Source organism: Musa acuminata, chromosome BXJ2-1 (assembly GCF_036884655.1).
Source record: "Musa acuminata AAA Group cultivar baxijiao chromosome BXJ2-1, Cavendish_Baxijiao_AAA, whole genome shotgun sequence".
NCBI lineage: Eukaryota > Viridiplantae > Streptophyta > Magnoliopsida > Zingiberales > Musaceae > Musa > Musa acuminata.
In genome coordinates this window covers 28,251,834-28,279,824 of record NC_088338.1, presented here as the reverse complement: position 1 = coordinate 28,279,824, position 27,991 = coordinate 28,251,834, and the positions used below count along the sequence as shown (strand labels likewise).

Below are 27,991 nucleotides of genomic sequence, written 5' to 3'. Positions count from 1 at the left end.
TGTGGAGGGATTTTCTCGAATTGCTCAACCTCTCACCAAACTCACTAAGAAGAATATGAAATTTGTATGGGGTGATGATTGTGAGCAAAGCTTTCAAGAGTTAAAAAGAAGATTGACTAGTGCCCCTATTCTCACTATTCCAAGTGGTAGTGAGGGATTTGTAGTTTATACTGATGCTTCAAGAAAAGGCCTAGGATGTGTTTTGATGCAGGAAGGGAGAGTAATTGCTTATGCTTCTAGGCAACTTAAAGGTTATGAATTGAATTATCCAACTCATGATTTGGAATTGGCAGCAATTATTTTTGCTCTAAAGATTTGGAGACATTATTTGTATGGTCGACAGTTTGAAATTTTCACTGATCATAAGAGTTTAAAATATATTTTCACCCAGAAGGAGTTGAACATGAGGCAGCGAAGATGGATGGAACTTCTGAAGGATTATGATTGTGCCATCCGTTATCACCCAGGCAAGGCCAATGTTGTAGCTGATGCACTTAGTAGGAAATCTACAAGTTTTATGGCTAGTCTGGTCGTGAAGCAATGGAAGCTAATAGAAGAAAATTTTGATTTGAAAGCTTTGAGGAAAGAGCAAGACTCGATGATTCTGATGGCCTCCATTCAAGTGCAGTCTGATCTTATGCAACAAATTAAGGAAGGACAATTACGAGATCCACATTTAATCTACTTGAGGAGTGAAGTAGAAAAGGGATTGAAGCCACAATTTCAAATTTCAAAGGATGGCCTATTGAGATTTGGGGAGAGAGTATGTGTGCCAAATGAACTAGTTATCAAGAATCAAATCCTAACTGAAAGTCATACTTCAAAGTACACCCTACACCCTGGGAGCACTAAGATGTATAGAGATCTTCGAAGTCATTATTGGTGGAAAGGCATGAAGAAAGAAATTGCAATGTATGTTTCTAAATGTTTGACTTGTCAGCAAATCAAAGTAGAACACCAAAGACCTGGAGGGTTGTTGCAACCTTTAGTTATTCCTGAATGGAAATGGGAATGTATTACTATGGATTTTGTTTCAGGACTACCCAGAACCTCGAGGAAGCATGATGCTATTTGGGTTATCATTGATAGGTTAACAAAATCTGCGCATTTCCTACCGATTAATATGACTTATTCACTTGATAGATTTGCAGATTTATATGTTAATGAAGTAGTAAGACTTCATGGTATTCCAAAGGAGATTATCTCTGATAGAGACTCCAGATTTCTCTCTAGATTCTGGAGAAAATTGCAGGAGTCGATGGGCACTAAAGTCAAGTTTAGTACTGCATATCATCCTCAGACTGATGGTCAGTCAGAAAGAACAATTCAAACACTTGAGGATTTGCTTAGAGCCTATGTTATGGATTGGAAAGGTGAATGGGATAAGGATATTTCACTTGTTGAGTTCACATATAATAATAGTTATCATTCAAGTATTCAGATGGCTCCTTATGAAGCTCTATATGGGCGAAAGTGCGTAACACCTGTATGTTGGGAGGAAGTTGGAGACAGAAAGCTATTAGCACCGGACAAGGTACAAGAAACTACCGAGAAAATTCAAGTAATAAGGAAAAGGTTAAAAACTGCTCAGAGTCGTCAAAAGAGTTATGCTGACAATAGAAGACGAGATATTGAGTTTGAAATCGGAGATTTTGTATTCTTAAAAGTCTCCCCTTCCAAAGGCATTATGAGGTTTGGGAAGAAAGGAAAATTAAGCCCAAGATTTATTGGACCTTTCGAGGTTCTTGAGAGGGTTGGTTCTATCGCTTACAGGATCGCCTTGCCACCAGCATTGAGCCATGTCCATGATATATTTCATGTCTCGATGATTAGAAAGTATATGTATGACCCTTCTCACATCATTAAGTATGAGCTGGTGGAATTCGATAAAGATTTATCCTATGTGGAAGAGCCTATTCAGATTATTGATAAGAAAGAAAAAGTCCTAAGGAATCGGGTCATCCCACTGGTTCAAGTAAATTGGAGACATCATTCTGGAGAAGAGACAACTTGGGAGCTAGAAGAGGAAATGAAAAAGGTGTATCCTCGTCTTTTCATCGAATAGAGGTACGATAAATTTAGAGGACTAAATTTTTCTTTTAAGGGGGGGAGAGTGTAACACCCCTCATTTCCGAATGTTCGTATAAATTTTTGGTGTTAATGTAAGCATCTATTTTAATTGACAAAAGAAATAGAGTATGAATTAGAGGTAACCTATTTGTAAGATTTGGGAGATCTGTTCAAAAAAAAAAAAAAAGAATCTGAGGACCTATATGTAAACCCTAAGGACCTAATCGTGAATATGATAAAAACGAGGACTAAAGTGCAAAATGCACCAAATGACAAATTCCACCGCTTAAGCCTCTCTGCCTTCGTTGTTAAGGAAGCAGAGGAGGCAGCTCGTGGGTGATCAGGGAAAGAAAAGAAGAAGAAGAAGAAGAAGAAGAAGAAGAAGAAGGAGAAGAGAAAGAAAATTTGGGGCTTTTAGGGTTTTTGCTTTAATCTTGTTACTTCGGGTCAAAATTTGCAAAGGCAAGTGTTCTAACCCCATCCTACATAAGTATTTGACTCTGTTTTTATGTTGATTCAAAATAAATTGGAAGATTTTTATTTAGAAACTGATATGTTTCTCTTTGGACATAGAACTATGGATTCTGAAAGTTTTCGGTAAACTGACCCCTAAGCACTGTTTCAGCCCTAAGTTTTAGTACAGAAAGAGAATTCAGGCAGGAACTATTTTTGTTTGAAATTAGACTCGTATGCCTTTCTTTTGACACCGATTTTGTAGATTTCGGACACCGAATACTTACCCAAAAATTTGTTTCAAAAGAGCCTATAGACGCTGTAAAACAGAGTTCAAGATTTCTGACCCTTCAATACTAAAACGCCTATAACTCCCTGTTGAAAATTCTGATTTGTACCAAACTGATTTTAATTGAAACTAGACTTGAAATTCTCTCATTTGACATATAGTTTGAAAATTTTGGAGTTCAATTGCTCACCCTATCGTCTGTTGAATCCGATCCTATAAAGTCTGCAAACCAGTGATTGTGATTTTGACCTTATGTTACCAAATCAGAGGTAACTCTGTGTTGGGAGCCCTGTTTCATATGAAATCTGTTCCATCCGAATATAGATTGATATATGGTTCAACCATAGCCTTCTTATGGGTATTGGAGCATAATTGATATTCCGAAATATTTGCTTGATGTGCCACTGGAATTCTGTCCGAAATCGAGCCTTGGTCGATTTCGCGTATTCTGTTTCATTCCTTTGGATATTGAATTCATCTAACCTTCCTATTTTGAATTGAGCTCAGTATGAATGCTTTGAATCCCTGTATACTCTTGCCTTCTTTTCATTCCAAAACTGAATACATTTGTGAGAGATTGTTGCTTGCATCGTATTGTCTCGTAAAGGCACATGTACGTTTTGTTGTTCCGCGTGTGCTTCCGTATTATGCTACTTATTGTTTAAACTGCCCTCTTGTATTCTGGTGTTGTGGGATAATGTGAACCTTTGCCAGAAATGGTAAAGGGAGTTATGCATAGAGCCTGCGATGCTCTGCCGGCCCCCTCTGACTTCACCTAGACGTGGGTGGATGGAGCTCCCAGACGTGGGAGACTTCTGTCTGGTGGTCATTCAGAAATGGATGAATCACATTCTGTCTGTGATCCCACTACACCCTCTATATGTTTGATATGACATCCAGAGTTTTGGTGAGTTATTTCTGTTCATGCTCTGGATAAGTATGATATGATTGCAACGCCAAGGACGACGTTTGAGCTTCTGTACGACATATAAGTTTGATATGCTCTGAAATGCTTCATTCATTGTTGATTTTGCTTCGAAATGTTCCATATGTCGTTGATGTGTTTTGGAACATTTTATATGCCATTGATAAGCTCCGATATGTTTCCCTTGTTTCTGATATGCTCCAATTACTCTATGCCCCATCTGTCAGGAACCAAATATGTATGATTAAAAGGATAATTGTGATTCTGCTCCTAATGATTTTATGTCTACAAAATCGTATATTTTGCTTTGTGTTTTGAAACTGTATCTCTTTGGAAATTGTACTATTTTGATATGGATATGTTAGTCACTTGCTGAGCTCTTTATGCTCACCCCGTTTGTTGATAAATTTTTCAGGATAGCGTATCGCTTGCTTTAATGTTAAGAATGGGCTGAGGCAGTGGAAAGTTTAGAAGACGTTGGGCAGAACTTTTGTTAGCATATATGTAGTTGTGTATAAGCTACCTTGCATCTAATGAAATGTGACTATGAATCTAAACCTGTGGATTTTGTGTAAGTTAAAGGATCCCCCATGTATAGGGTTTTGGAATGTTAAATTAAATTTGTGTAATGATACGAACTTATGGTAAATCGATGATTGTGGTGACTGCATGGATTTCCCCACTTGTGGATTTATATTGTGGTTTTTATTTTGATGAGTCGAGTTCAGATTGTATGAATTATCGAGTGATGTGTGCTATGTTTATGAATTGCACAGGGTTATGAATTGGTAGATTATAGAAGTGAAATTTTTGATCTGAATGTTTTCTTAGTGACCTCAAATGTGTGTTTCGATCCTGGGTTAGTTATGATGAAAAATTTTTAATATCATGGATATTTTTTTTGGGGCGTGATAGCGTAGCGGTCACAGCAAATTTCCAGCCCCAAAACAATCGTCACGGAGCTCTACGGGAGATGTTTCGTATCTCGGGATGCAAAAAGGAGTGCAACACGAGGACTTCCCAGGGGTCACCCATCCTTGTACTACTCTGGCCCAAGCACGCTTAACTTCGGAGTTTTGATGGGATCCAGGGATTTAGTGCGGGCATTATCGCACCCGTTTCGCGTGCTTCGTCCCTCGCCTATGTGCACGTCGCAGTCGGCGCATCAACGTTCGGAGCCTCTTGCCCGTCACGAAACCGTCGGCGCTTTCTCGAACGGTCTCGAAATCCCTTTTGCAAGCTCTCTCCGAGCCCTAGCCCGACGACGGCGTATCGGTCACGGCAAGCGCGTGCAGAAACCATCGGCACTTTCTAGAACGAACTCGGAATCGCTATTGCGACCCCAATCCGGAAAGCTCTCCCCGAGCCCCTCGATACTGACAGCGTATCGGTCATAGCAAATTTCCAGCCCCAAAACAATCGTCTCGGAGCTCTATGGGAGTTGTTTCGTATCTCGGGATGCAAAAAGGAGCGCAACACGAGGACTTCCCAGGGGGTCACCCATCCTAGTACTACTCTGGCCCAAGCACGCTTAACTTCGGAGTTTTGATGGGATCCGGGGATTTAGTGATGGCATTATCTCACCCGTTTCGCGTGCTTCGTCCCTCGCCTATGTCCACGTCGCAGTCGGCGCATCAACGTTCGGAGCCTCTTGTCCGTCACGAAACCGTCGGCGCTTTCTCGAACTGTCTCGAAATCCCTATTGCAAGCTCTCTCCGAGCCCAAGCCCGACGACTGCGTATCGGTTACGGCAAGCGCGTGCAGAAACCATCGGCACTTTCTAGAACGAACTCGGAATCGCTACTGCGACCCCAATCCGGAAAGCTCTCTCCGAGCCCCTCGATACTGACTGCGTAGCGGTCACAGCAAATTTCCAGCCCCAAAACAATCGTCTCGGAGCTCTACGGGAGATGTTTCGTATCTCGGGATGCAAAAAGGAGTGCAACACGAGGACTTCCCAGGGCTCACCCATCCTTGTACTACTCTGGCCCAAGCACGCTTAACTTCGGAGTTTTGATGGGATCCGGGGATTTAGTGCTGGCATTATCGCACCCGTTTCGGGTGCTTCGTCCCTCGCCTATGTGCACGTCGCAGTCGGCGCATCAACGTCCGGAGCCTCTTGCCCGTCACGAAACCGTCGGCGCTTTCTCGAACGGTCTCGAAATCCCTATTGCAAGCTCTCTCCGAGCCCTAGCCCGATGACTGCGTATCGGTCACGGCAAGCGCGTGCAGAAACCATCGGCACTTTCTAGAACGAACTCGGAATCGCTATTGCGACCCCAATCCGGAAAGCTCTCTTCGAGCCCCTCGATACTGACATTGTAGCGGTCACAGCAAATTTCCAGCCCCAAAACAATCGTCTCGGAGCTCTACGGGAGATGTTTCGTATCTCGGGATGCAAAAAGGAGTGGAACACGAGGACTTCCCAGGGGTCACCCATCCTAGTACTACCCTGGCCCAAGCACGCTTAACTTCGGAGTTTTGATGGGATCCGAGGATTTAGTGCTGGCATTATCGCACCCGTTTCGCGTGCTTCGTCCCTCGCCTATGTGCACGTCGCAGACGGCGCATCAACGTCCGGAGCCTCTTTCCCGTCACGAAACCGTCGGCGCTTTCTCGAACGGTCTCGAAATCCCTATTGCAAGCTCTCTCCGAGCCCTAGCCCGACGACTGCGTATCGGTTACGGCAAGCGCGTGCAGAAACCATCGGCACTTTCTAGAACGAACTCGGAATCGCTATTGCGACCCCAATCCGGAAAGCTCTCTCCGAGCACCTCGATACTGACTGCGTAGCGGTCACAGCAAATTTCCAGCTCCAAAACAATCGTCTCGGAGCTCTACGGGAGATGTTTCGTATCTCGGGATGCAAAAAGGAGTGCAACACGAGGACTTCCCAGGGGTCAACCATCCTTGTACTACTCTGGCCCAAGCACGCTTAACTTCGGAGTTTTGATGGGATCCGGGGATTTAGTGCTGGCATTATCGCACCCGTTTCGCGTGCTTCGTCCCTCGCCTATGTGCACGTCGCAGTAGGCGCATCAACGTCCGGAGCCTCTTGCCCGTCACGAAACCGTCGGCGCTTTCTCGAACGGTCTCGAAATCCCTATTGCAAGCTCTATCCGATCCCTAGCCCGACGACTGCGTATCGGTCACGGCAAGCGCCTGCATAAACCATCGGCACTATCTCGAACGAACTCGGAATCGCTATTGCGACCCCAATCCGGAAAGCTCTATCCGTGCCCCTCGATACTGATTGCGTAGCGGTCACAGCAAATTTCCAGCCCCAAAACAATCGTCTCGGAGCTCTACGGGAGATGTTTCGTATCTCGGGATGCAAAAAGGAGTGCAACACGAGGACTTCCCAAGGGGTCACCCATCCTAGTACTACTCTGGCCCAAGCACGCTTAACTTCGGAGTTTTGATGGGATCCGGGGATTTAGTGCTGGCATTATCGCACCCGTTTCGCGTGCTTCGTCCCTCGCCTATGTGCACGTCGCAGCCGGCGCATCAACGTCCGAAGCCTCTTGCCCGTCACGAAACCTTCGGCGCTTTCTCGAACAGTCTCGAAATCCCTATTGCAAGCTCTCTCCGAGCCCTAGCCCGACGACTGCGTATCGGTCACGGCAAGCGCCTGCATAAACCATCGGCACTATCTAGAACGAACTCGGAATCGCTATTGCGACCCCAATCCGGAAAGCTCTCTACGAGCCCCTCGATACTGACTGCATAGCGGTCACAACAAATTTCCAGCCGCAAAACAATCGTCTCGGAGCTCTACGGGAGATGTTTCGTATCTCGGGATGCAAAAAGGAGTGCAACACGAGGACTTCCCAGGGGTCACCCATCCTTGTACTACTCTGGCCCAAGCACGCTTAACTTCGGAGTTTTGATGGGATCCGGGGATTTAGTGCTGGCATTATCGCACCCGTTTCACGTGCTTCGTCCCTCGCCTATGTGCACGTCGCAGTAGGCGCATCAACGTCCGGAGCCTCTTGCCCGTCACGAAACCGTCGGCGCTTTCTCGAACGGTCTCGAAATCCCTATTGCAAGCTCTCTCCGAGCCCTAGCCCGACGACTGCGTATCGGTCACGGCAAGCGCCTGCAGAAACCATCGGCACTATCTAGAACGAACTCGGAATCGCTATTGCGACCCCAATCCGGAAAGCTCTCTCCGAGCCCCTCGATACTGACTGCGTAGCGGTCACAGCAAATTTCCAGCCCCAAAACAATCGTCTCGGAGCACTACGGGAGATGTTTCGTATCTCGGGATGCAAAAAGGAGTGCAACACGAGGACTTCCCAAGGGGTCACCCATCCTAGTACTACTCTGGCCCAAGCACGCTTAACTTCGGAGTTTTGATGGGATCCGGGGATTTAGTGCTGGCATTATCGCACCCGTTTCGCGTGCTTCGTCCCTCGCCTATGTGCACGTCGCAGCCGGCGCATCAACGTCCGGAGCCTCTTGCCCGTCACGAAACCGTCGGCGCTTTCTCGAACAGTCTCGAAATCCCTATTGCAAGCTCTCTCCGAGCCCTAGCCCGACGACTGCGTATCGGTCACGGCAAGCGCCTGCATAAACCATCGGCACTATCTAGAACGAACTCGGAATCGCTATTGCGACCACAATCCGGAAAGCTCTCTACGAGCCCCTCGATACTGACTGCATAGCGGTCACAACAAATTTCCAGCCGTAAAACAATCGTCTCGGAGCTCTACGGGAGATGTTTCGTATATCGGGATGCAAAAAGGAGTGCAACACGAGGACTTCCCAGGCGTCACCCATCCTTGTACTACTCTGGCCCAAGCACGCTTAACTTCGGAGTTTTGATGGGATCCGGGGATTTAGTGCTGGCATTATCGCACCCGTTTCGCCTGCTTCGTCCCTCGCCTATGTGCACGTCGCAGTCGGTGCATCAACGTCCGGAGCCTCTTGCCCGTCACGAAACCGTCGGCGCTTTCTCGAACGGTCTCGAAATCCCTATTGCAAGCTCTCTCCGAGCCCGAGCCCGACGACTGCGTATCGGTCACGGCAAGCACGTGCAGAAACCATCGGCACTATCTAGAACGAACTCGGAATCGCAATTGCGACCCCAATCCGGAAAGCTCTCTCCGAGCCCCTCGATACTGACTGCGTAGCGGTCATAGCAAATTTCCAGCCCCAAAACAATCGTCTCGGAGCTCTATGGGAGATGTTTCGTATCTCGGGATGCAAAAAGGAGTGTAACACTAGGACTTCCCAAGGGGTCACCCATCCTAGTACGACTCTGGCACAAGCACGCTTAACTTCGGAGTTTTGATGGGATCCGAGCATTTAGTGCTGGCATTATCGCACCCGTTTCGCGTGCTTCGTCCCTCGCCTATGTGCACGTCGCAGTCGGCGCATCAACGTCCGGAGCCTCTTGCCCGTCACGAAACCGTCGGCGCTTTCTCGAACGGTCTCGAAATCCCTATTGCAAGCTCTCTCCGAGCCCTAGCCCGACGACTGCGTATCGGTCATGGCAAGCACGTGCAGAAACCATCGGCACTATCTAGAACGAACTCGGAATCGCAATTGCGACCACAATCCGGAAAGCTCTCTCCGAGCCCCTCGATACTGACTGCGTAGCAGTCACAACAAATTTCCAACCTCAAAACAATCATCTCGGAGCTCTACGGGAGATGTTTCGTATCTCGGGATGCAAAAAGGAGTGCAACACGAGGACTTCCCAGGGGGTCACCCATCCTAGTACTACTCTGGCCCAAGCACGCTTAACTTCGGAGTTTTGATGGGATCCGAGGATTTAGTGCTGGCATTATCGCACCCGTTTCGCGTGCTTCGACCCTCGCCTATGTGCACGTCGCAGTCGGCGCATCAACGTCCGGAGCCTCTTGCCCGTCACGAAACCGTCGGCGCTTTCTCGAACGGTCTCGAAATCCCTATTGCAAGCTCTCTCCGAGCCCTAGCCCGACGACTGCGTATCGGTCACGGCAAGCGCGTGCAGAAACCATCGGCACTTTCTAGAACGAACTCGGAATCGCTATTGCGACCCCAATCCGGAAAGCTCTCTCCGAGCCCCTAGATACTGACTGCGTAGCGGTCACACAAATTTCCAGCCCCAAAACAATCGTCTCGGAGCTCTACGGGAGATGTTTCGTATCTCGGGATGCAAAAAGGAGTGCAACACGAGGACTTCCCAGGGGTCACCCATCCTAGTACTACTCTGGCCCAAGCACGCTTAACTTCGGAGTTTTGATGGGATCCGAGGATTTAGTGCTGGCTTTATCGCACCCGTTTCGCGTGCTTCGTCCCTCGCCTATGTGCACGTCGCAGCCGGCGCATCAACGTCCGGAGCCTCTTGCCCGTCACGAAACCGTAGGCGCTTTCTCGAACGGTCTCGAAATCCCTATTGCAAGCTCTCTCCGAGCCATAGCCCGACGACTGCGTATCGGTCACGGCAAGCGCGTGCAGAAACCATCGGCACTATCTAGAACGAACTCGGAATCGCTATTGCGACCCCAATCCGGAAAGCTCTCTCCGAGCCCCTCGATACTGACAGCGTAGCGGTCACAGCAAATTTCCATCCCCAAAACAATCGTCTCGGAGCTCTACGGGAGATGTTTCGTATCTCGGGATGCAAAAAGGAGTGCAACACGAGGACTTCCCAAGGGGTCACCCATCCTAGTACTACTCTGGCCCAAGCACGCTTAACTTCGGAGTTTTGATGGGATCCGAGGATTTAGTGCTGGCATTATCGCACCCGTTTCGCGTGCTTCGTCCCTCGCCTATGTGCACGTCTCAGTCGGCGCATCAACGTCCAGAGCCTCTCGCCCGTCACGAAACCGTCGGCGCTTTCTCGAACGGTCTCGAAATCCCTATTGCAAGCTCTCTCCGAGCCCTAGCCCGACGACTGCGTATCGGTCACGGCAAGCACGTGCAGAAACCATAGGCACTATCTAGAACGAACTCGGAATCGCAATTGCGACCCCAATCCGGAAAGCTCTCTCCGAGCCCCTCGATACTGACTGCGTAGCGGTCATAGCAAATTTTCAGCCCCAAAACAATCGTCTCGGAGCTCTACGGGAGTTGTTTCGTATCTCGTGATGCAAAAAGGAGTGCAACACGAGGACTTCCCAGGGGGTCACCCATCCTAGTACTACTCTGGCCCAAGCACGCTTAACTTCGGAGTTTTGATGGGATCCGGGGATTTAGTGGTGGCATTATCGCACCCGTTTCGCGTGCTTTGTCCCTCGCCTATGTGCACGTCGCAGTCGGTGCATCAACGTCCGGAGCCTCTTGCCCGTCACGAAACCGTCGGCGCTTTCTCGAACGGTCTCGAAATCCCTATTGCAAGCTCTCTCCGAGCCCTAGCCCGACGATTGCGTATCGGTCACGGCAAGCGCGTGCAGAAACCATCGGCACTTTCTAGAACGAACTCGGAATCGCTATTGCGACCCCAATCCGGAAAGCTCTCTTCCTAGCCCCTCGATACTGACTGCGTAGCGGTCACAGCAAATTTCCAACCCCAAAACAATCGTCTCGGAGCTCTACGGGAGATGTTTCGTATCTCGGGATGCAAAAAGGAGTGCAACACGAGGATTTCCCAGGGGTCACCCATCATAGTACTACTCTGGCCCAAGCACGCTTAACTTCGGAGTTTTGCTGGGATCCGGGGATTTAGTGCTGGCATTATCGCACCCGTTTCGCGTGCTTCGTCCCTCGCCTATGTGCACGTCGCAGTCGACGTATCAACGTCCGGAGCCTCTTGCCGGTCACGAAACCGTCGGCGCTTTCTCTAACGGTCTCGAAATCCCTATTGCAAGCTCTCTCCGAGCCCTAGCCCGACGACTGCGTATCGGTCATGGCAAGCACGTGCAGAAACCATCGGCACTATCTAGAACGAACTCGGAATCGCAATTGCGACCCCAATCCGGAAAGCTCTCTCCGAGCCCCTCGATACTGACTGCGTAGCAGTCACAGCAAATTTCCAGCCCCAAAACAATCGTCTCGGAGCACTACGGGAGATGTTTCGTATCTCGGGATGCAAAAAGGAGTGCAACACGAGGACTTCCCAGGGGTCACCCATCCTAGTACTACTCTGGCCCAAGCACGCTTAACTTCGGAGTTTTGATGGGATCCGGGGATTTAGTGCTGGCATTATCGCACCCGTTTCGCGTGCTTCGTCCCTCGCCTATGTGCACGTCGCAGACGGCGCATCAACGTCCGGAGCCTCTTTCCCGTCACGAAACCGTCGGCGCTTTCTCGAACGGTCTCGAAATCCCTATTGCAAGCTCTCTCCGAGCCCTAGCCCGATGACTGCGTATCGGTCACGGCAAGCGCGTGCAGAAACCATCGGCACTTTCTAGAACGAACTCGGAATCGCTATTGCGACCCCAATCCGGAAAGCTCTCTTCGAGCCCCTCGATACTGACATTGTAGCGGTCACAGCAAATTTCCAGCCCCAAAACAATCGTCTCGGAGCTCTACGGGAGATGTTTCGTATCTCGGGATGCAAAAAGGAGTGCAACACGAGGACTTCCCAGGGCTCACCCATCCTTGTACTACTCTGGCCCAAGCACGCTTAACTTCGGAGTTTTGATGGGATCCGGGGATTTAGTGCTGGCATTATCGCACCCGTTTCGCGTGCTTCGTCCCTCGCCTATGTGCACGTCGCAGTCGGCGCATCAACGTCCGGAGCCTCTTGCCCGTCACGAAACCGTCGGCGCTTTCTCGAACGGTCTCGAAATCCCTATTGCAAGCTCTCTCCGAGCCCTAGCCCGATGACTGCGTATCGGTCACGGCAAGCGCGTGCAGAAACCATCGGCACTTTCTAGAACGAACTCGGAATCGCTATTGCGACCCCAATCCGGAAAGCTCTCTTCGAGCCCCTCGATACTGACATTGTAGCGGTCACAGCAAATTTCCAGCTCCAAAACAATCGTCTCGGAGCTCTACGGGAGATGTTTCGTATCTCGGGATGCAAAAAGGAGTGGAACACGAGGACTTCCCAGGGGTCACCCATCCTAGTACTACCCTGGCCCAAGCACGCTTAACTTCGGAGTTTTGATGGGATCCGAGGATTTAGTGCTGGCATTATCGCACCCGTTTCGCGTGCTTCGTCCCTCGCCTATGTGCACGTCGCAGACGGCGCATCAACGTCCGGAGCCTCTTTCCCGTCACGAAACAGTCGGCGCTTTCTCGAACGGTCTCGAAATCCCTATTGCAAGCTCTCTCCGAGCCCTAGCCCGACGACTGCATATCGGTTACGGCAAGCGCGTGCAGAAACCATCGGCACTTTCTAGAACGAACTCGGAATCGCTATTGCGACCCCAATCCGGAAAGCTCTCTCCGAGCACCTCGATACTGACTGCGTAGCGGTCACAGCAAATTTCCAGCTCCAAAACAATCGTCTCGGAGCTCTACGGGAGATGTTTCGTATCTCGGGATGCAAAAAGGAGTGCAACACGAGGACTTCCCAGGGGTCAACCATCCTTGTACTACTCTGGCCCAAGCACGCTTAACTTCGGAGTTTTGATGGGATCCGGGGATTTAGTGCTGGCATTATCGCACCCGTTTCGCGTGCTTCGTCCCTCGCCTATGTGCACGTCGCAGTAGGCGCATCAACGTCCGGAGCCTCTTGCCCGTCACGAAACCGTCGGCGCTTTCTCGAACGGTCTCGAAATCCCTATTGCAAGCTCTATCCGATCCCTAGCCCGACGACTGCGTATCGGTCACGGCAAGCGCCTGCATAAACCATCGGCACTATCTCGAACGAACTCGGAATCGCTATTGCGACCCCAATCCGGAAAGCTCTATCCGTGCCCCTCGATACTGACTGCGTAGCGGTCACAGCAAATTTCCAGCCCCAAAACAATCGTCTCGGAGCTCTACGGGAGATGTTTCGTATCTCGGGATGCAAAAAGGAGTGCAACACGAGGACTTCCCAAGGGGTCACCCATCCTAGTACTACTCTGGCCCAAGCACGCTTAACTTCGGAGTTTTGATGGGATCCGGGGATTTAGTGCTGGCATTATCGCACCCGTTTCGCGTGCTTCGTCCCTCGCCTATGTGCACGTCGCAGCCGGCGCATCAACGTCCGGAGCCTCTTGCCCGTCACGAAACCTTCGGCGCTTTCTCGAACAGTCTCGAAATCCCTATTGCAAGCTCTCTCCGAGCCCTAGCCCGACGACTGCGTATCGGTCACGGCAAGCGCCTGCATAAACCATCGGCACTATCTAGAACGAACTCGGAATCGCTATTGCGACCCCAATCCGGAAAGCTCTCTACGAGCCCCTCGATACTGACTGCATAGCGGTCACAACAAATTTCCAGCCGCAAAACAATCGTCTCGGAGCTCTACGGGAGATGTTTCGTATCTCGGGATGCAAAAAGGAGTGCAACACGAGGACTTCCCAGGGGTCACCCATCCTTGTACTACTCTGGCCCAAGCACGCTTAACTTCGGAGTTTTGATGGGATCCGGGGATTTAGTGCTGGCATTATCGCACCCGTTTCACGTGCTTCGTCCCTCGCCTATGTGCACGTCGCAGTAGGCGCATCAACGTCCGGAGCCTCTTGCCCGTCACGAAACCGTCGACGCTTTCTCGAACGGTCTCGAAATCCCTATTGCAAGCTCTCTCCGAGCCCTAGCCCGACGACTGCGTATCGGTCACGGCAAGCGCCTGCAGAAACCATCGGCACTATCTAGAACGAACTCGGAATCGCTATTGCGAACCCAATCCGGAAAGCTCTCTCCGAGCCCCTCGATACTGACTGCGTAGCGGTCACAGCAAATTTCCAGCCCCAAAACAATCGTCTCGGAGCACTACGGGAGATGTTTCATATCTCGGGATGCAAAAAGGAGTGCAACACGAGGACTTCCCAAGGGGTCACCCATCCTAGTACTACTCTGGCCCAAGCACGCTTAACTTCGGAGTTTTGATGGGATCCGGGGATTTAGTGCTGGCATTATTGCACCCGTTTCGCGTGCTTCGTCCCTCGCCTATGTGCACGTCGCAGCCGGCGCATCAACGTCCGGAGCCTCTTGCCCGTCACGAAACCGTCGGCGCTTTCTCGAACAGTCTCGAAATCCCTATTGCAAGCTCTCTCCGAGCCCTAGCCCGACGACTGCGTATCGGTCACGGCAAGCGCCTGCATAAACCATCGGCACTATCTAGAACGAACTCGGAATCGCTATTGCGACCACAATCCGGAAAGCTCTCTACGAGCCCCTCGATACTGACTGCATAGCGGTCACAACAAATTTCCAGCCGTAAAACAATCGTCTCGGAGCTCTACGGGAGATGTTTCGTATATCGGGATGCAAAAAGGAGTGCAACACGAGGACTTCCCAGGCGTCACCCATCCTTGTACTACTCTGGCCCAAGCACGCTTAACTTCGGAGTTTTGATGGGATCCGGGGATTTAGTGCTGGCATTATCGCACCCGTTTCGCGTGCTTCGTCCCTCGCCTATGTGCACGTCGCAGTCGGTGCATCAACGTCCGGAGCCTCTTGCCCGTCACGAAACCGTCGGCGCTTTCTCGAACGGTCTCGAAATCCCTATTGCAAGCTCTCTCCGAGCCCGAGCCCGACGACTGCGTATCGGTCACGGCAAGCACGTGCAGAAACCATCGGCACTATCTAGAACGAACTCGGAATCGCAATTGCGACCCCAATCCGGAAAGCTCTCTCCGAGCCCCTCGATACTGACTGCGTAGCGGTCATAGCAAATTTCCAGCCCCAAAACAATCGTCTCGGAGCTCTATGGGAGATGTTTCGTATCTCGGGATGCAAAAAGGAGTGTAACACTAGGACTTCCCAGGGGGTCACCCATCCTAGTACGACTCTGGCCCAAGCACGCTTAACTTCGGAGTTTTGATGGGATCCGAGCATTTAGTGCTGGCATTATCGCACCCGTTTCGCGTGCTTCGTCCCTCGCCTATGTGCACGTCGCAGTCGGCGCATCAACGTCCGGAGCCTCTTGCCCGTCACGAAACCGTCGGCGCTTTCTCGAACGGTCTCGAAATCCCTATTGCAAGCTCTCTCCGAGCCCTAGCCCGACGACTGCGTATCGGTCATGGCAAGCACGTGCAGAAACCATCGGCACTATCTAGAACGAACTCGGAATCGCAATTGCGACCACAATCCGGAAAGCTCTCTCCGAGCCCCTCGATACTGACTGCGTAGCAGTCACAACAAATTTCCAACCCCAAAACAATCATCTCGGAGCTCTACGGGAGATGTTTCGTATCTCGGGATGCAAAAAGGAGTGCAACACGAGGACTTCCCAGGGGGTCACCCATCCTAGTACTACTCTGGCCCAAGCACGCTTAACTTCGGAGTTTTGATGGGATCCGAGGATTTAGTGCTGGCATTATCGCACCCGTTTCGCGTGCTTCGACCCTCGCCTATGTGCACGTCGCAGTCGGCGCATCAACGTCCGGAGCCTCTTGCCCGTCACGAAACCGTCGGCGCTTTCTCGAACGGTCTCGAAATCCCTATTGCAAGCTCTCTCCGAGCCCTAGCCCGACGACTGCGTATCGGTCACGGCAAGCGCGTGCAGAAACCATCGGCACTTTCTAGAACGAACTCGGAATCGCTATTGCGACCCCAATCCGGAAAGCTCTCTCCGAGCCCCTCGATACTGACTGCGTAGCGGTCACACAAATTTCCAGCCCCAAAACAATCGTCTCGGAGCTCTACGGGAGATGTTTCGTATCTCGGGATGCAAAAAGGAGTGCAACACGAGGACTTCCCAGGGGTCACCCATCCTAGTACTACTCTGGCCCAAGCACGCTTAACTTCGGAGTTTTGATGGGATCCGAGGATTTAGTGCTGGCTTTATCGCACCCGTTTCGCGTGCTTCGTCCCTCGCCTATGTGCACGTCGCAGCCGGCGCATCAACGTCCGGAGCCTCTTGCCCGTCACGAAACCGTAGGCGCTTTCTCGAACGGTCTCGAAATCCCTATTGCAAGCTCTCTCCGAGCCATAGCCCGACGACTGCGTATCGGTCACGGCAAGCGCGTGCAGAAACCATCGGCACTATCTAGAACGAACTCGGAATCGCTATTGCGACCCCAATCCGGAAAGCTCTCTCCGAGCCCCTCGATACTGACAGCGTAGCGGTCACAGCAAATTTCCATCCCCAAAACAATCGTCTCGGAGCTCTACGGGAGATGTTTCGTATCTCGGGATGCAAAAAGGAGTGCAACACGAGGACTTCCCAAGGGGTCACCCATCCTAGTACTACTCTGGCCCAAGCACGCTTAACTTCGGAGTTTTGATGGGATCCGAGGATTTAGTGCTGGCATTATCGCACCCGTTTCGCGTGCTTCGTCCCTCGCCTATGTGCACGTCTCAGTCGGCGCATCAACGTCCAGAGCCTCTCGCCCGTCACGAAACCGTCGGCGCTTTCTCGAACGGTCTCGAAATCCCTATTGCAAGCTCTCTCCGAGCCCTAGCCCGACGACTGCGTATCGGTCACGGCAAACACGTGCAGAAACCATCGGCACTATCTAGAACGAACTCGGAATCGCAATTGCGACCCCAATCCGGAAAGCTCTCTCCGAGCCCCTCGATACTGACTGCGTAGCGGTCATAGCAAATTTTCAGCCCCAAAACAATCGTCTCGGAGCTCTACGGGAGTTGTTTCGTATCTCGTGATGCAAAAAGGAGTGCAACACGATGACTTCCCAGGGGGTCACCCATCCTAGTACTACTCTGGCCCAAGCACGCTTAACTTCGGAGTTTTGATGGGATCCGGGGATTTAGTGGTGGCATTATCGCACCCGTTTCGCGTGCTTTGTCCCTCGCCTATGTGCACGTCGCAGTCGGTGCATCAACGTCCGGAGCCTCTTGCCCGTCACGAAACCGTCGGCGCTTTCTCCAACGGTCTCGAAATCCCTATTGCAAGCTCTCTCCGAGCCCTAGCCCGACGATTGCGTATCGATCACGGCAAGCGCGTGCAGAAACCATCGGCACTTTCTAGAACGAACTCGGAATCGCTATTGCGACCCCAATCCGGAAAGCTCTCTTCCTAGCCCCTCGATACTGACTGCGTAGCGGTCACAGCAAATTTCCAACCCCAAAACAATCGTCTCGGAGCTCTACGGGAGATGTTTCGTATCTCGGGATGCAAAAAGGAGTGCAACACGAGGATTTCCCAGGGGTCACCCATCATAGTACTACTCTGGCCCAAGCACGCTTAACTTCGGAGTTTTGCTGGGATCCGGGGATTTAGTGCTGGCATTATCGCACCCGTTTCGCGTGCTTCGTCCCTCGCCTATGTGCACGTCGCAGTCGACGTATCAACGTCCGGAGCCTCTTGCCGGTCACGAAACCGTCGGCGCTTTCTCTAACGGTCTCGAAATCCCTATTGCAAGCTCTCTCCGAGCCCTAGCCCGACGACTGCGTATCGGTCACGGCAAGCACGTGCAGAAACCATCGGCACTATCTAGAACGAACTCGGAATCGCAATTGCGACCCCAATCCGGAAAGCTCTCTCCGAGCCCCTCGATACTGACTGCGTAGCGGTCACAGCAAATTTCCAGCCCCAAAACAATCGTCTCGGAGCTCTACGGGAGTTGTTTCGTATCTCGGGATGCAAAAAGGAGTGCAACACGAGGACTTCCCAGGGGTTCAACCATCCTAGTACTACTCTGGCCCAAGCACGCTTAACTTCGGAGTTTTGATGGGATCCGGGGATTTAGTGCTGGCATTATCGCACCCGTTTCGCGTGCTTCGTCCCTCGCCTATGTGCACGTCGCAGTCGGCGCATCAACGTCCGGAGCCTCTTGCCCGTCACGAAACCGTCGGCGCTTTCTCGAACGGTCTCGAAATCCCTATTGCAAGCTCTCTCCGAGCCCTAGCCCGACGACTACGTATCGGTCACGGCTAGCGCGTGCAGAAACCATCGGTACTTTCTAGAACGAACTCGGAATCGCTATTGCGACCCCGATCCGGAAAGCTCTCTCCGAGCCCCTCGATACTGACTGCGTAGCGGTCACAACAAATTTTCAGCCGCAAAACAATCGTCTCGGAGCTCTACGGGAGATGTTTCGTATCTCGGGATGCAAAAAGGAGTGCAACACGAGGACTTCCCAGGGGGTCAACCATCCTAGTACTACTCTGGCCCAAGCACGCTAAACTTCGGAGTTTTGATGGGATCCGGGGATTTAGTGCTGGCATTATCGCACCCGTTTCGTGTGCTTCGTCCCTCGCCTATGTGCACATCGCAGTCGGCGCATCAACGTCCGGAGCCTCTTGCCCGTCACGAAACCGTCGGCGCTTTCTCGAACGATCTCGAAATCCCTATTGCAAGCTCTCTCCGAGCCCTAGCCCGACGACTGCGTATCGGTCACGGCAAGCGCGTGCAGAAACCATCGGCACTTTCTAGAACGAACTTGGAATCGCTATTGCGACTCCGATCCGAAAAGCTCTCTCCGAGCCCCTCGATACTGACTGCGTAGCGGTCACAGCAAATTTCCAGCCCCAAAACAATCGTCTCGGAGCTCTACGGGAGATGTTTCGTATCTCGGGATGCAAAAAGGAGTGCAACACGAGGACTTCCCAGGGCGTCACCCATCCTAGTACTACTCTGGCTCAAGCACGCTTAACTTCGGAGTTTTGATGGGATCCGGGGATTTAGTGCTGGCATTATCGCACCCGTTTCGCGTGCTTCGTCCCTCGCCTATGTGCACGTCGCCGTCGGCGCATCAACGTCCGGAGCCTCTTGCCCGTCACGAAACCGTCGGCGCTTTCTCCAACGGTCTCGAAATCCCTATTGCAAGCTCTCTCCGAGCCCTAGCCCGACGATTGCGTATCGATCACGGCAAGCGCGTGCAGAAACCATCGGCACTTTCTAGAACGAACTCGGAATCGCTATTGCGACCCCAATCCGGAAAGCTCTCTTCCTAGCCCCTCGATACTGACTGCGTAGCAGTCACAGCAAATTTCCAGCCCCAAAACAATCGTCTCGGAGCACTACGGGAGATGTTTCGTATCTCGGGATGCAAAAAGGAGTGCAACACGAGGACTTCCCAGGGGTCACCCATCCTAGTACTACTCTGGCCCAAGCACGCTTAACTTCGGAGTTTTGATGGGATCCGGGGATTTAGTGCTGGCATTATCGCACCCGTTTCGTGTGCTTCGTCCCTCGCCTATGTGCACGTCGCAGTCGGCGCATCAACATCCGGAGCCTCTTGCCCGTCACGAAACCGTCGGCGCTTTCTCGAACGGTCTCGAAATCCCTATTGCAAGCTCTCTCCGAGCCCTAGCCCGACTACTGCGTATCGGTCACGGCAAGCACGTGCACAAACCATCGGCACTATCTAGAACGAACTCGGAATCGCAATTGCGACCCCAATCCGGAAAGCTCTCTCCGAGCCCCTCGATACTGACTGCGTAGCGGTCACAGCAAATTTCCAGCCCCAAAACAATCGTCTCGGAGCTCTACGGGAGTTGTTTCGTATCTCGGGATGCAAAAAGGAGTGCAACACGAGGACTTCCCAGGGGTTCACCCATCCTAGTACTACTCTGGCCCAAGCACGCTTAACTTCGGAGTTTTGATGGGATCCGGGGATTTAGTGCTGGCATTATCGCACCCGTTTCGCGTGCTTCGTCCCTCGCCTATGTGCACGTCGCAGTCGGCGCATCAACGTCCGGAGCCTCTTGCCCGTCACGAAACCGTCGGCGCTTTCTCGAACGGTCTCGAAATCCTTATTGCAAGCTCTCTCCGAGCCCTAGCCCGACGACTGCGTATCGGTCACGGCAAGCGCGTGCAGAAACCATCGGCACTTTCTAGAACGAACTCGGAATCGCTATTGCGACCCCGATCCGGATAGCTCTCTCCGAGCCCCTCGATACTGACTGCGTAGCGGTCACAGCAAATTTCCAGCCCCAAAACAATCGTCTCGGAGCTCTACGGGAGATGTTTCGTATCTCGGGATGCAAAAAGGAGTGCAACACGAGGACTTCCCTGGGGGTCAACCATCCTAGTACTACTCTGGCCCAAGCACGCTTAACTTCGGAGTTTTGATGGGATCCGGGGATTTAGTGCTGGCATTATCGCACCCGTTTCGCGTGCTTCGTCCCTCGCCTATGTGCACGTCGCAGTCGGCGCATCAACGTCCGGAGCCTCTTGCCCGTCACGAAACCGTCGGCGCTTTCTCGAACGGTCTCGAAATCCCTATTGCAAGCTCTCTCCGAGCCCTAGCCCGACGACTACGTATCGGTCACGGCTAGCGCGTGCAGAAACCATCGGTACTTTCTAGAACGAACTCGGAATCGCTATTGCGACCCCGATCCGGAAAGCTCTCTCCGAGCCCCTCGATACTGACTGCGTAGCGGTCACAACAAATTTTCAGCCCCAAAACAATCGTCTCGGAGCTCTACGGGAGATGTTTCGTATCTCGGGATGCAAAAAGGAGTGCAACACGAGGACTTCCCAGGGGGTCAACCATCCTAGTACTACTCTGGCCCAAGCACGCTAAACTTCGGAGTTTTGATGGGATCCGGGGATTTAGTGCTGGCATTATCGCACCCGTTTCGTGTGCTTCGTCCCTCGCCTATGTGCACATCGCAGTCGGCGCATCAACGTCCGGAGCCTCTTGCCCGTCACGAAACCGTCGGCGCTTTCTCGAACGGTCTCGAAATCCCTATTGCAAGCTCTCTCCGAGCCCTAGCCCGACGACTGCGTATCGGTCACGGCAAGCGCGTGCAGAAACCATCGGCACTTTCTAGAACGAACTTGGAATCGCTATTGCGACTCCGATCCGAAAAGCTCTCTCCGAGCCCCTCGATACTGACTGCGTAGCGGTCACAGCAAATTTCCAGCCCCAAAACAATCGTCTCGGAGCTCTACGGGAGATGTTTCGTATCTCGGGATGCAAAAAGGAGTGCAACACGAGGACTTCCCAGGGCGTCACCCATCCTAGTACTACTCTGGCTCAAGCACGCTTAACTTCGGAGTTTTGATGGGATCCGGGGATTTAGTGCTGGCATTATCGCACCCGTTTCGCGTGCTTCGTCCCTCGCCTATGTGCACGTCGCCGTCGGCGCATCAACGTCCGGAGCCTCTTGCCCGTCACGAAACCGTCGGCGCTTTCTCGAACGGTCTCGAAATCCCTATTGCAAGCTCTCTCCGAGCCCTAGCCCGACGACTGCGTATCGGTCACGGCTAGCGCGTGCAGAAACCATCGGCACTTTCTAGAACGAACTCGGAATCGCTATTGCGACCCCGATCCGGAAAGCTCTCTCCGAGCCCCTCGATACTGACTGCGTAGCGGTCACAGGAAATTTCCAGCCCCAAAACAATCGTCTCGGACCTCTACGGGAGATGTTTCGTATCTCGGGATGCAAAAAGGAGTGCAACACGAGGACTTCCCAGGGGGTCAACCATCCTAGTACTACTCTGGCCCAAGCACGCTTAACTTCGGAGTTTTGATGGGATCCGGGGATTTAGTGCTGGCTTTATCGCACCCGTTTCGCGTGCTTCGTCCCTCGCCTATGTGCACGTCGCAGTCGGCGCATCAACGTCCGGAGCCTCTTGCCCGTCACGAAACCGTCGGCGCTTTCTCGAACGGTCTCGAAATCCCTATTGCAAGCTCTCTCCGAGCCCTAGCCCGATGACTACGTATCGGTCACGGCTAGCGCGTGCAGAAACCATCGGCACTTTCTAGAACGAACTCGGAATCGCTATTGCGACCCCGATCCGGAAAGCTCTCTCCGAGCCCCGCGATACTGACTGCGTAGCGGTCACAGCAAATTTCCAGCCCCAAAACAATCGTCTCGGAGCTCTACGGGAGATGTTTCGTATCTCGGGATGCAAAAAGGAGTGCAACACGAGGACTTCCCAGGGCGTCACCCATCCTAGTACTACTCTGGCCCAAGCACGCTTAACTTCGGAGTTTTGATGGGATCCGGGGATTTAGTGCTGGCGTTATCGCACCCGTTTCGCGTGCTTCGTCCCTCGCCTATGTGCACGTCGCAGTCGGCGCATCAACGTCCGGAGCCTCTTGCCCGTCACGAAACCGTCGGCGCTTTCTCGAACGGTCTCGAAATCCCTATTGCAAGCTCTCTCCGAGCCATAGCCCGACGACTGCGTATCGGTCACGGCTAGCGCGTGCAGAAACCATCGGCACTTTCTAGAACGAACTCGGAATCGCTATTGCGACCCCGATCCGGAAAGCTCTCTCCGAGCCCCTCGATACTGACTGCGTAGCAGTCACAGCAAATTTCCAGCCCCAAAACAATCGTCTCGGAGCTCTACGGGAGATGTTTCGTATCTCGGGATGCAAAAAGGAGTGCAACACGAGGACTTCCCAGGGGGTCAACCATCCTAGTACTACTCTGGCCCAAGCACGCTTAACTTCGGAGTTTTGATGGGATCCGGGGATTTAGTGCTGGCATTATCGCACCCGTTTCGTGTGCTTCGTCCCTCGCCTATGTGCACGTCGCAGCCGGCGCATCAACGTCCGGAGCCTCTTGTCCGTCACGAAACCGTCGGCGCTTTCTCGAACGGTCTCGAAATCCCTATTGCAAGCTCTCTCCGAGCCCTAGCCCGACGATTGCGTATCGGTCATGGCAAGAGCGTGCAGAAACCATCGGCACTTTCTAGAACGAACTCGGAATCGCTATTGCGACCCCAATCCGGAAAGCTCTCTCCGAGCCCCTCGATACTGACTGTGTAGCGGTCACAGCAAATTTCCAGCCCCAAAACAATCGTCTCGGAGCTCTACGGGAGATGTTTCGTATCTCGGGATGCAAAAAGGAGTGCAACACGAGGACTTCCCAGGGCGTCACCCATCCTAGTACTACTCTGGCCCAAGCACGCTTAACTTCGGAGTTTTGATGGGATCCGGGGATTTAGTGCTGGCATTATCGCACCCGTTTCGCGTGCTTCGTCCCTCGCCTATGTGCACGTCGCAGTCGGTGCATCAACGTCCGTAGCCTCTTGCCCGTCACAAAACCGTCGGCGCTTTCTCGAACGGTCTCGAAATCCCTATTGCAAGCTCTCTCCGAGCCATAGCCCGACGACTGCGTATCGGTCACGGCTAGCGCGTGCAGAAACCATCGGCACTTTCTAGAACGAACTCGGAATCGCTATTGCGACCCCGATCCGGAAAGCTCTCTCCGAGCCCCTCGATACTGACTGCGTAGCAGTCACAGCAAATTTCCAGCCCCAAAACAATCGTCTCGGAGCTCTACGGGAGATGTTTCGTATCTCGGGATGCAAAAAGGAGTGCAACACGAGGACTTCCCAGGGGGTCAACCATCCTAGTACTACTCTGGCCCAAGCACGCTTAACTTCGGAGTTTTGATGGGATCCGGGGATTTAGTGCTGGCATTATCGCACCCGTTTCATGTGCTTCGTCCCTCGCCTATGTGCACGTCGCAGCCGGCGCATCAACGTTCGGAGCCTCTTGTCCGTCACGAAACCGTCGGCGCTTTCTCGAACGGTCTCGAAATCCCTATTGCAAGCTCTCTCCGAGCCCTAGCCCGACGATTGCGTATCGGTCACGGCAAGAGCGTGCAGAAACCATCGGCACTTTCTAGAACGAACTCGGAATCGCTATTGCGACCCCAATCCGGAAAGCTCTCTCCGAGCCCCTCGATACTGACAGCGTAGCGGTCACAGCAAATTTCCAGCCCCAAAACAATCGTCTCGGAGCTCTACGGGAGATGTTTCGTATCTCGGGATGCAAAAAGGAGTGCAACACGAGGACTTCCCAGGGCGTCACCCTTCCTAGTACTACTCTGGCCCAAGCACGCTTAACTTCGGAGTTTTGATGGGATCCGGGGATTTAGTGCTGGCATTATCGCACCCGTTTCGTGTGCTTCGTCCCTCGCCTATGTGCACGTCGCAGCCGGCGCATCAACGTCCGGAGCCTCTTGTCCGTCACGAAACCGTCGGCGCTTTCTCGAACGGTCTCGAAATCCCTATTGCAAGCTCTCTCCGAGCCCTAGCCCGACGACTGCGTATCGGTCACGGCAAGCACGTGCACAAACCATCGGCACTATCTAGAACGAACTCGGAATCGCAATTGCCACCCCAATCCGGAAAGCTCTCTCCGAGCCCCTCGATACTGACTGCGTAGTGGTCACAGCAAATTTCCAGCCCCAAAACAATCGTCTCGGAGCTCTACGGGAGTTGTTTCGTATCTCGGGATGCAAAAAGGAGTGCAACACGAGGACTTCCCAGGGTTCACCCATCCTAGTACTACTCTGGCCCAAGCACGCTTAACTTCGGAGTTTTGATGGGATCCGGGGATTTCGTGCTGGCATTATCGCACCTGTTTCGCGTACTCCGTCCCTCGCCTATGTCCACGTCGCAGTCGGCGCATCAACGTCCGGAGCCTCTTGTCCGTCACGAAACCGTCGGCGCTTTCTCGAATGGTCTCGAAATCCCTATTGCTAGCTCTCTCCGAGCCCTAGCCCGACGACTGCGTATCGGTCACGGCAAGCGCGTGCCGAAACCATCGGCACTATCTAGAATGAACTCGGAATCGCTATTGCGACCCCAATCCGGAAAGCTCTCTACGAGCCCCTCGATACTGACTGCATAGCGGTCACAACAAATTTCCAACCGCAAAACAATCGTCTCGGAGCTCTACTGGAGATGTTTCGTATCTCGGGATGCAAAAAGGAGTGCAACACGAGGACTTCCCAAGGGGTCACCCATCCTAGTACTACTCTGGCCCAAGCACGCTTAACTTCGGAGTTTTGATGGGATCCGGGGATTTAGTGCTGGCATTATCACACCCGTTTCGCGTGCTTCGTCCCTCGCCTATGTGCACGTCGCAGCCGGCGCATCAACGTCCGGAGCCTCTTGCCCGTCACGAAACCGTCGGCGCTTTCTCGAACGGTCTCGAAATCCCAATTGCAAGGTCTCTCCGAGCCCTAGCCCGACGACTGCGTATCGGTCACGGCAAGCAAGTGCAGAAACCATCGGCACTACCTAGAACGAACTCGGAATCGCAATTGCGACTCCGATCCGAAAAGCTCTCTCCGAGCCCCTCGATACTGACTGCGTAGCGGTCACAGCAAATTTCCAGCCCCAAAACAATCGTCTCGGAGCTCTACGGGAGATGTTTCGTATCTCGGGATGCAAAAAGGAGTGCAACACGAGGACTTCCCAGGGCGTCACCCATCCTAGTACTACTCTGGCTCAAGCACGCTTAACTTCGGAGTTTTGATGGGATCCGGGGATTTAGTGCTGGCATTATCGCACCCGTTTCGCGTGCTTCGTCCCTCGCCTATGTGCACGTCGCCGTCGGCGCATCAACGTCCGGAGCCTCTTGCCCGTCACGAAACCGTCGGCGCTTTCTCGAACGGTCTCGAAATCCCTATTGCAAGCTCTCTCCGAGCCCTAGCCCGACGACTGCGTATCGGTCACGGCTAGCGCGTGCAGAAACCATCGGCACTTTCTAGAACGAACTCGGAATCGCTATTGCGACCCCGATCCGGAAAGCTCTCTCCGAGCCCCTCGATACTGACTGCGTAGCGGTCACAGCAAATTTCCAGCCCCAAAACAATCGTCTCGGACCTCTACGGGAGATGTTTCGTATCTCGGGATGCAAAAAGGAGTGCAACACGAGGACTTCCCAGGGGGTCAACCATCCTAGTACTACTCTGGCCCAAGCACGCTTAACTTCGGAGTTTTGATGGTATCCGGGGATTTAGTGCTGGCTTTATCGCACCCGTTTCGCGTGCTTCGTCCCTCGCCTATGTGCACGTCGCAGTCGGCGCATCAACGTCCGGAGCCTCTTGCCCGTCACGAAACCGTCGGCGCTTTCTCGAACGGTCTCGAAATCCCTATTGCAAGCTCTCTCCGAGCCCTAGCCCGACGACTACGTATCGGTCACGGCTAGCGCGTGCAGAAACCATCGGCACTTTCTAGAACGAACTCGGAATCGCTATTGCGACCCCGATCCGGAAAGCTCTCTCCGAGCCCCGCGATACTGACTGCGTAGCGGTCACAGCAAATTTCCAGCCCCAAAACAATCGTCTCGGAGCTCTACGGGAGATGTTTCGTATCTCGGGATGCAAAAAGGAGTGCAACACGAGGACTTCCCAGGGCGTCACCCATCCTAGTACTACTCTGGCCCAAGCACGCTTAACTTCGGAGTTTTGATGGGATCCGGGGATTTAGTGCTGGCGTTATCGCACCCGTTTCGCGTGCTTCGTCCCTCGCCTATGTGCACGTCGCAGTCGGCGCATCAACGTCCGGAGCCTCTTGCCCGTCACGAAACCGTCGGCGCTTTCTCGAACGGTCTCGAAATCCCTATTGCAAGCTCTCTCCGAGCCATAGCCCGACGACTGCGTATCGGTCACGGCTAGCGCGTGCAGAAACCATCGGCACTTTCTAGAACGAACTCGGAATCGCTATTGCGACCCCGATCCGGAAAGCTCTCTCCGAGCCCCTCGATACTGACTGCGTAGCAGTCACAGCAAATTTCCAGCCCCAAAACAATCGTCTCGGAGCTCTACGGGAGATGTTTCGTATCTCGGGATGCAAAAAGGAGTGCAACACGAGGACTTCCCAGGGGGTCAACCATCCTAGTACTACTCTGGCCCAAGCACGCTTAACTTCAGAGTTTTGATGGGATCCGGGGATTTAGTGCTGGCATTATCGCACCCGTTTCGTGTGCTTCGTCCCTCGCCTATGTGCACGTCGCAGCCGGCGCATCAACGTCCGGAGCCTCTTGTCCGTCACGAAACCGTCGGCGCTTTCTCGAACGGTCTCGAAATCCCTATTGCAAGCTCTCTCCGAGCCCTAGCCCGACGATTGCGTATCGGTCATGGCAAGAGCGTGCAGAAACCATCGGCACTTTCTAGAACGAACTCGGAATCGCTATTGCGACCCCAATCCGGAAAGCTCTCTCCGAGCCCCTCGATACTGACTGTGTAGCGGTCACAGCAAATTTCCAGCCCCAAAACAATCGTCTCGGAGCTCTACGGGAGATGTTTCGTATCTCGGGATGCAAAAAGGAGTGCAACACGAGGACTTCCCAGGGCGTCACCCATCCTAGTACTACTCTGGCCCAAGCACGCTTAACTTCGGAGTTTTGATGGGATCCGGGGATTTAGTGCTGGCGTTATCGCACCCGTTTCGCGTGCTTCGTCCCTCGCCTATGTGCACGTCGCAGTCGGTGCATCAACGTCCGTAGCCTCTTGCCCGTCACAAAATCGTCGGCGCTTTCTCGAACGGTCTCGAAATCCCTATTGCAAGCTCTCTCCGAGCCATAGCCCGACGACTGCGTATCGGTCACGGCTAGCGC

The 27,991-nt window shown here is 52.7% G+C and overlaps 29 non-coding genes and 21 pseudogenes across 29 annotated transcripts; all 50 read right to left on the bottom strand.

Moving 5' to 3' along the window:
- Nucleotides 1–4,736: 4,736 nt before the first annotated feature.
- LOC135602516 (5S ribosomal RNA) lies at nt 4,737–4,854 on the bottom strand (annotated as a pseudogene).
- Nucleotides 4,855–5,204: 350 nt separating this feature from the next.
- Nucleotides 5,205–5,323, bottom strand: LOC135602525 (5S ribosomal RNA; annotated as a pseudogene).
- Nucleotides 5,324–5,673: 350 nt separating this feature from the next.
- On the bottom strand, nt 5,674–5,791 carry LOC135603023 (5S ribosomal RNA; annotated as a pseudogene).
- A 350-nt stretch (nt 5,792–6,141) lies between these two features.
- Nucleotides 6,142–6,259, bottom strand: LOC135602677 (5S ribosomal RNA; annotated as a pseudogene).
- A 350-nt stretch (nt 6,260–6,609) lies between these two features.
- On the bottom strand, nt 6,610–6,727 carry LOC135602251 (5S ribosomal RNA; annotated as a pseudogene).
- Nucleotides 6,728–7,077: 350 nt separating this feature from the next.
- LOC135599558 (5S ribosomal RNA) lies at nt 7,078–7,196 on the bottom strand. Its single transcript, XR_010481912.1, has one exon. It is a non-coding gene; the product is annotated as a 5S ribosomal RNA (ribosomal RNA).
- Nucleotides 7,197–7,546: 350 nt separating this feature from the next.
- On the bottom strand, nt 7,547–7,664 carry LOC135601386 (5S ribosomal RNA). The gene has a single exon (XR_010483681.1). It is a non-coding gene; the product is annotated as a 5S ribosomal RNA (ribosomal RNA).
- Nucleotides 7,665–8,014: 350 nt separating this feature from the next.
- Nucleotides 8,015–8,133, bottom strand: LOC135599557 (5S ribosomal RNA). Its single transcript, XR_010481911.1, has one exon. It is a non-coding gene; the product is annotated as a 5S ribosomal RNA (ribosomal RNA).
- Nucleotides 8,134–8,483: 350 nt separating this feature from the next.
- On the bottom strand, nt 8,484–8,601 carry LOC135602473 (5S ribosomal RNA; annotated as a pseudogene).
- Nucleotides 8,602–8,951: 350 nt separating this feature from the next.
- LOC135604109 (5S ribosomal RNA) lies at nt 8,952–9,070 on the bottom strand (annotated as a pseudogene).
- Nucleotides 9,071–9,420: 350 nt separating this feature from the next.
- LOC135600029 (5S ribosomal RNA) lies at nt 9,421–9,539 on the bottom strand. The gene has a single exon (XR_010482363.1). It is a non-coding gene; the product is annotated as a 5S ribosomal RNA (ribosomal RNA).
- Nucleotides 9,540–9,888: 349 nt separating this feature from the next.
- LOC135602047 (5S ribosomal RNA) lies at nt 9,889–10,006 on the bottom strand (annotated as a pseudogene).
- Nucleotides 10,007–10,356: 350 nt separating this feature from the next.
- Nucleotides 10,357–10,475, bottom strand: LOC135600264 (5S ribosomal RNA). Its single transcript, XR_010482590.1, has one exon. It is a non-coding gene; the product is annotated as a 5S ribosomal RNA (ribosomal RNA).
- A 350-nt stretch (nt 10,476–10,825) lies between these two features.
- On the bottom strand, nt 10,826–10,944 carry LOC135600605 (5S ribosomal RNA). The gene has a single exon (XR_010482923.1). It is a non-coding gene; the product is annotated as a 5S ribosomal RNA (ribosomal RNA).
- A 351-nt stretch (nt 10,945–11,295) lies between these two features.
- Nucleotides 11,296–11,413, bottom strand: LOC135602007 (5S ribosomal RNA; annotated as a pseudogene).
- A 350-nt stretch (nt 11,414–11,763) lies between these two features.
- On the bottom strand, nt 11,764–11,881 carry LOC135600450 (5S ribosomal RNA). The gene has a single exon (XR_010482771.1). It is a non-coding gene; the product is annotated as a 5S ribosomal RNA (ribosomal RNA).
- A 350-nt stretch (nt 11,882–12,231) lies between these two features.
- Nucleotides 12,232–12,349, bottom strand: LOC135603022 (5S ribosomal RNA; annotated as a pseudogene).
- A 350-nt stretch (nt 12,350–12,699) lies between these two features.
- On the bottom strand, nt 12,700–12,817 carry LOC135602676 (5S ribosomal RNA; annotated as a pseudogene).
- A 350-nt stretch (nt 12,818–13,167) lies between these two features.
- Nucleotides 13,168–13,285, bottom strand: LOC135602250 (5S ribosomal RNA; annotated as a pseudogene).
- A 350-nt stretch (nt 13,286–13,635) lies between these two features.
- LOC135599556 (5S ribosomal RNA) lies at nt 13,636–13,754 on the bottom strand. The gene has a single exon (XR_010481910.1). It is a non-coding gene; the product is annotated as a 5S ribosomal RNA (ribosomal RNA).
- A 350-nt stretch (nt 13,755–14,104) lies between these two features.
- LOC135601385 (5S ribosomal RNA) lies at nt 14,105–14,222 on the bottom strand. The gene has a single exon (XR_010483680.1). It is a non-coding gene; the product is annotated as a 5S ribosomal RNA (ribosomal RNA).
- A 350-nt stretch (nt 14,223–14,572) lies between these two features.
- Nucleotides 14,573–14,691, bottom strand: LOC135599643 (5S ribosomal RNA). The gene has a single exon (XR_010481990.1). It is a non-coding gene; the product is annotated as a 5S ribosomal RNA (ribosomal RNA).
- Nucleotides 14,692–15,041: 350 nt separating this feature from the next.
- LOC135602472 (5S ribosomal RNA) lies at nt 15,042–15,159 on the bottom strand (annotated as a pseudogene).
- A 350-nt stretch (nt 15,160–15,509) lies between these two features.
- LOC135602710 (5S ribosomal RNA) lies at nt 15,510–15,628 on the bottom strand (annotated as a pseudogene).
- Nucleotides 15,629–15,978: 350 nt separating this feature from the next.
- Nucleotides 15,979–16,097, bottom strand: LOC135600028 (5S ribosomal RNA). The gene has a single exon (XR_010482362.1). It is a non-coding gene; the product is annotated as a 5S ribosomal RNA (ribosomal RNA).
- A 349-nt stretch (nt 16,098–16,446) lies between these two features.
- Nucleotides 16,447–16,564, bottom strand: LOC135602045 (5S ribosomal RNA; annotated as a pseudogene).
- Nucleotides 16,565–16,914: 350 nt separating this feature from the next.
- On the bottom strand, nt 16,915–17,033 carry LOC135600263 (5S ribosomal RNA). Its single transcript, XR_010482589.1, has one exon. It is a non-coding gene; the product is annotated as a 5S ribosomal RNA (ribosomal RNA).
- A 350-nt stretch (nt 17,034–17,383) lies between these two features.
- Nucleotides 17,384–17,502, bottom strand: LOC135602075 (5S ribosomal RNA; annotated as a pseudogene).
- A 351-nt stretch (nt 17,503–17,853) lies between these two features.
- Nucleotides 17,854–17,971, bottom strand: LOC135602006 (5S ribosomal RNA; annotated as a pseudogene).
- A 350-nt stretch (nt 17,972–18,321) lies between these two features.
- On the bottom strand, nt 18,322–18,440 carry LOC135601400 (5S ribosomal RNA). The gene has a single exon (XR_010483694.1). It is a non-coding gene; the product is annotated as a 5S ribosomal RNA (ribosomal RNA).
- Nucleotides 18,441–18,790: 350 nt separating this feature from the next.
- Nucleotides 18,791–18,909, bottom strand: LOC135601167 (5S ribosomal RNA). The gene has a single exon (XR_010483469.1). It is a non-coding gene; the product is annotated as a 5S ribosomal RNA (ribosomal RNA).
- Nucleotides 18,910–19,259: 350 nt separating this feature from the next.
- LOC135601945 (5S ribosomal RNA) lies at nt 19,260–19,378 on the bottom strand (annotated as a pseudogene).
- A 351-nt stretch (nt 19,379–19,729) lies between these two features.
- LOC135600449 (5S ribosomal RNA) lies at nt 19,730–19,847 on the bottom strand. Its single transcript, XR_010482770.1, has one exon. It is a non-coding gene; the product is annotated as a 5S ribosomal RNA (ribosomal RNA).
- Nucleotides 19,848–20,197: 350 nt separating this feature from the next.
- On the bottom strand, nt 20,198–20,316 carry LOC135600636 (5S ribosomal RNA). The gene has a single exon (XR_010482955.1). It is a non-coding gene; the product is annotated as a 5S ribosomal RNA (ribosomal RNA).
- A 350-nt stretch (nt 20,317–20,666) lies between these two features.
- Nucleotides 20,667–20,785, bottom strand: LOC135600499 (5S ribosomal RNA). Its single transcript, XR_010482820.1, has one exon. It is a non-coding gene; the product is annotated as a 5S ribosomal RNA (ribosomal RNA).
- Nucleotides 20,786–21,135: 350 nt separating this feature from the next.
- On the bottom strand, nt 21,136–21,254 carry LOC135601166 (5S ribosomal RNA). Its single transcript, XR_010483468.1, has one exon. It is a non-coding gene; the product is annotated as a 5S ribosomal RNA (ribosomal RNA).
- A 350-nt stretch (nt 21,255–21,604) lies between these two features.
- LOC135601944 (5S ribosomal RNA) lies at nt 21,605–21,723 on the bottom strand (annotated as a pseudogene).
- A 350-nt stretch (nt 21,724–22,073) lies between these two features.
- LOC135600606 (5S ribosomal RNA) lies at nt 22,074–22,192 on the bottom strand. The gene has a single exon (XR_010482924.1). It is a non-coding gene; the product is annotated as a 5S ribosomal RNA (ribosomal RNA).
- Nucleotides 22,193–22,542: 350 nt separating this feature from the next.
- On the bottom strand, nt 22,543–22,661 carry LOC135601280 (5S ribosomal RNA). Its single transcript, XR_010483578.1, has one exon. It is a non-coding gene; the product is annotated as a 5S ribosomal RNA (ribosomal RNA).
- Nucleotides 22,662–23,011: 350 nt separating this feature from the next.
- Nucleotides 23,012–23,130, bottom strand: LOC135599954 (5S ribosomal RNA). The gene has a single exon (XR_010482291.1). It is a non-coding gene; the product is annotated as a 5S ribosomal RNA (ribosomal RNA).
- Nucleotides 23,131–23,480: 350 nt separating this feature from the next.
- LOC135600628 (5S ribosomal RNA) lies at nt 23,481–23,599 on the bottom strand. The gene has a single exon (XR_010482947.1). It is a non-coding gene; the product is annotated as a 5S ribosomal RNA (ribosomal RNA).
- Nucleotides 23,600–23,949: 350 nt separating this feature from the next.
- On the bottom strand, nt 23,950–24,068 carry LOC135599953 (5S ribosomal RNA). The gene has a single exon (XR_010482290.1). It is a non-coding gene; the product is annotated as a 5S ribosomal RNA (ribosomal RNA).
- A 350-nt stretch (nt 24,069–24,418) lies between these two features.
- LOC135601390 (5S ribosomal RNA) lies at nt 24,419–24,537 on the bottom strand. The gene has a single exon (XR_010483685.1). It is a non-coding gene; the product is annotated as a 5S ribosomal RNA (ribosomal RNA).
- Nucleotides 24,538–24,887: 350 nt separating this feature from the next.
- Nucleotides 24,888–25,005, bottom strand: LOC135602164 (5S ribosomal RNA; annotated as a pseudogene).
- A 350-nt stretch (nt 25,006–25,355) lies between these two features.
- Nucleotides 25,356–25,474, bottom strand: LOC135599839 (5S ribosomal RNA). Its single transcript, XR_010482181.1, has one exon. It is a non-coding gene; the product is annotated as a 5S ribosomal RNA (ribosomal RNA).
- Nucleotides 25,475–25,824: 350 nt separating this feature from the next.
- On the bottom strand, nt 25,825–25,943 carry LOC135601943 (5S ribosomal RNA; annotated as a pseudogene).
- A 350-nt stretch (nt 25,944–26,293) lies between these two features.
- On the bottom strand, nt 26,294–26,412 carry LOC135601294 (5S ribosomal RNA). The gene has a single exon (XR_010483591.1). It is a non-coding gene; the product is annotated as a 5S ribosomal RNA (ribosomal RNA).
- Nucleotides 26,413–26,762: 350 nt separating this feature from the next.
- Nucleotides 26,763–26,881, bottom strand: LOC135601279 (5S ribosomal RNA). Its single transcript, XR_010483577.1, has one exon. It is a non-coding gene; the product is annotated as a 5S ribosomal RNA (ribosomal RNA).
- A 350-nt stretch (nt 26,882–27,231) lies between these two features.
- LOC135600623 (5S ribosomal RNA) lies at nt 27,232–27,350 on the bottom strand. Its single transcript, XR_010482942.1, has one exon. It is a non-coding gene; the product is annotated as a 5S ribosomal RNA (ribosomal RNA).
- A 350-nt stretch (nt 27,351–27,700) lies between these two features.
- Nucleotides 27,701–27,819, bottom strand: LOC135601278 (5S ribosomal RNA). Its single transcript, XR_010483576.1, has one exon. It is a non-coding gene; the product is annotated as a 5S ribosomal RNA (ribosomal RNA).
- Nucleotides 27,820–27,991: the final 172 nt, after the last annotated feature.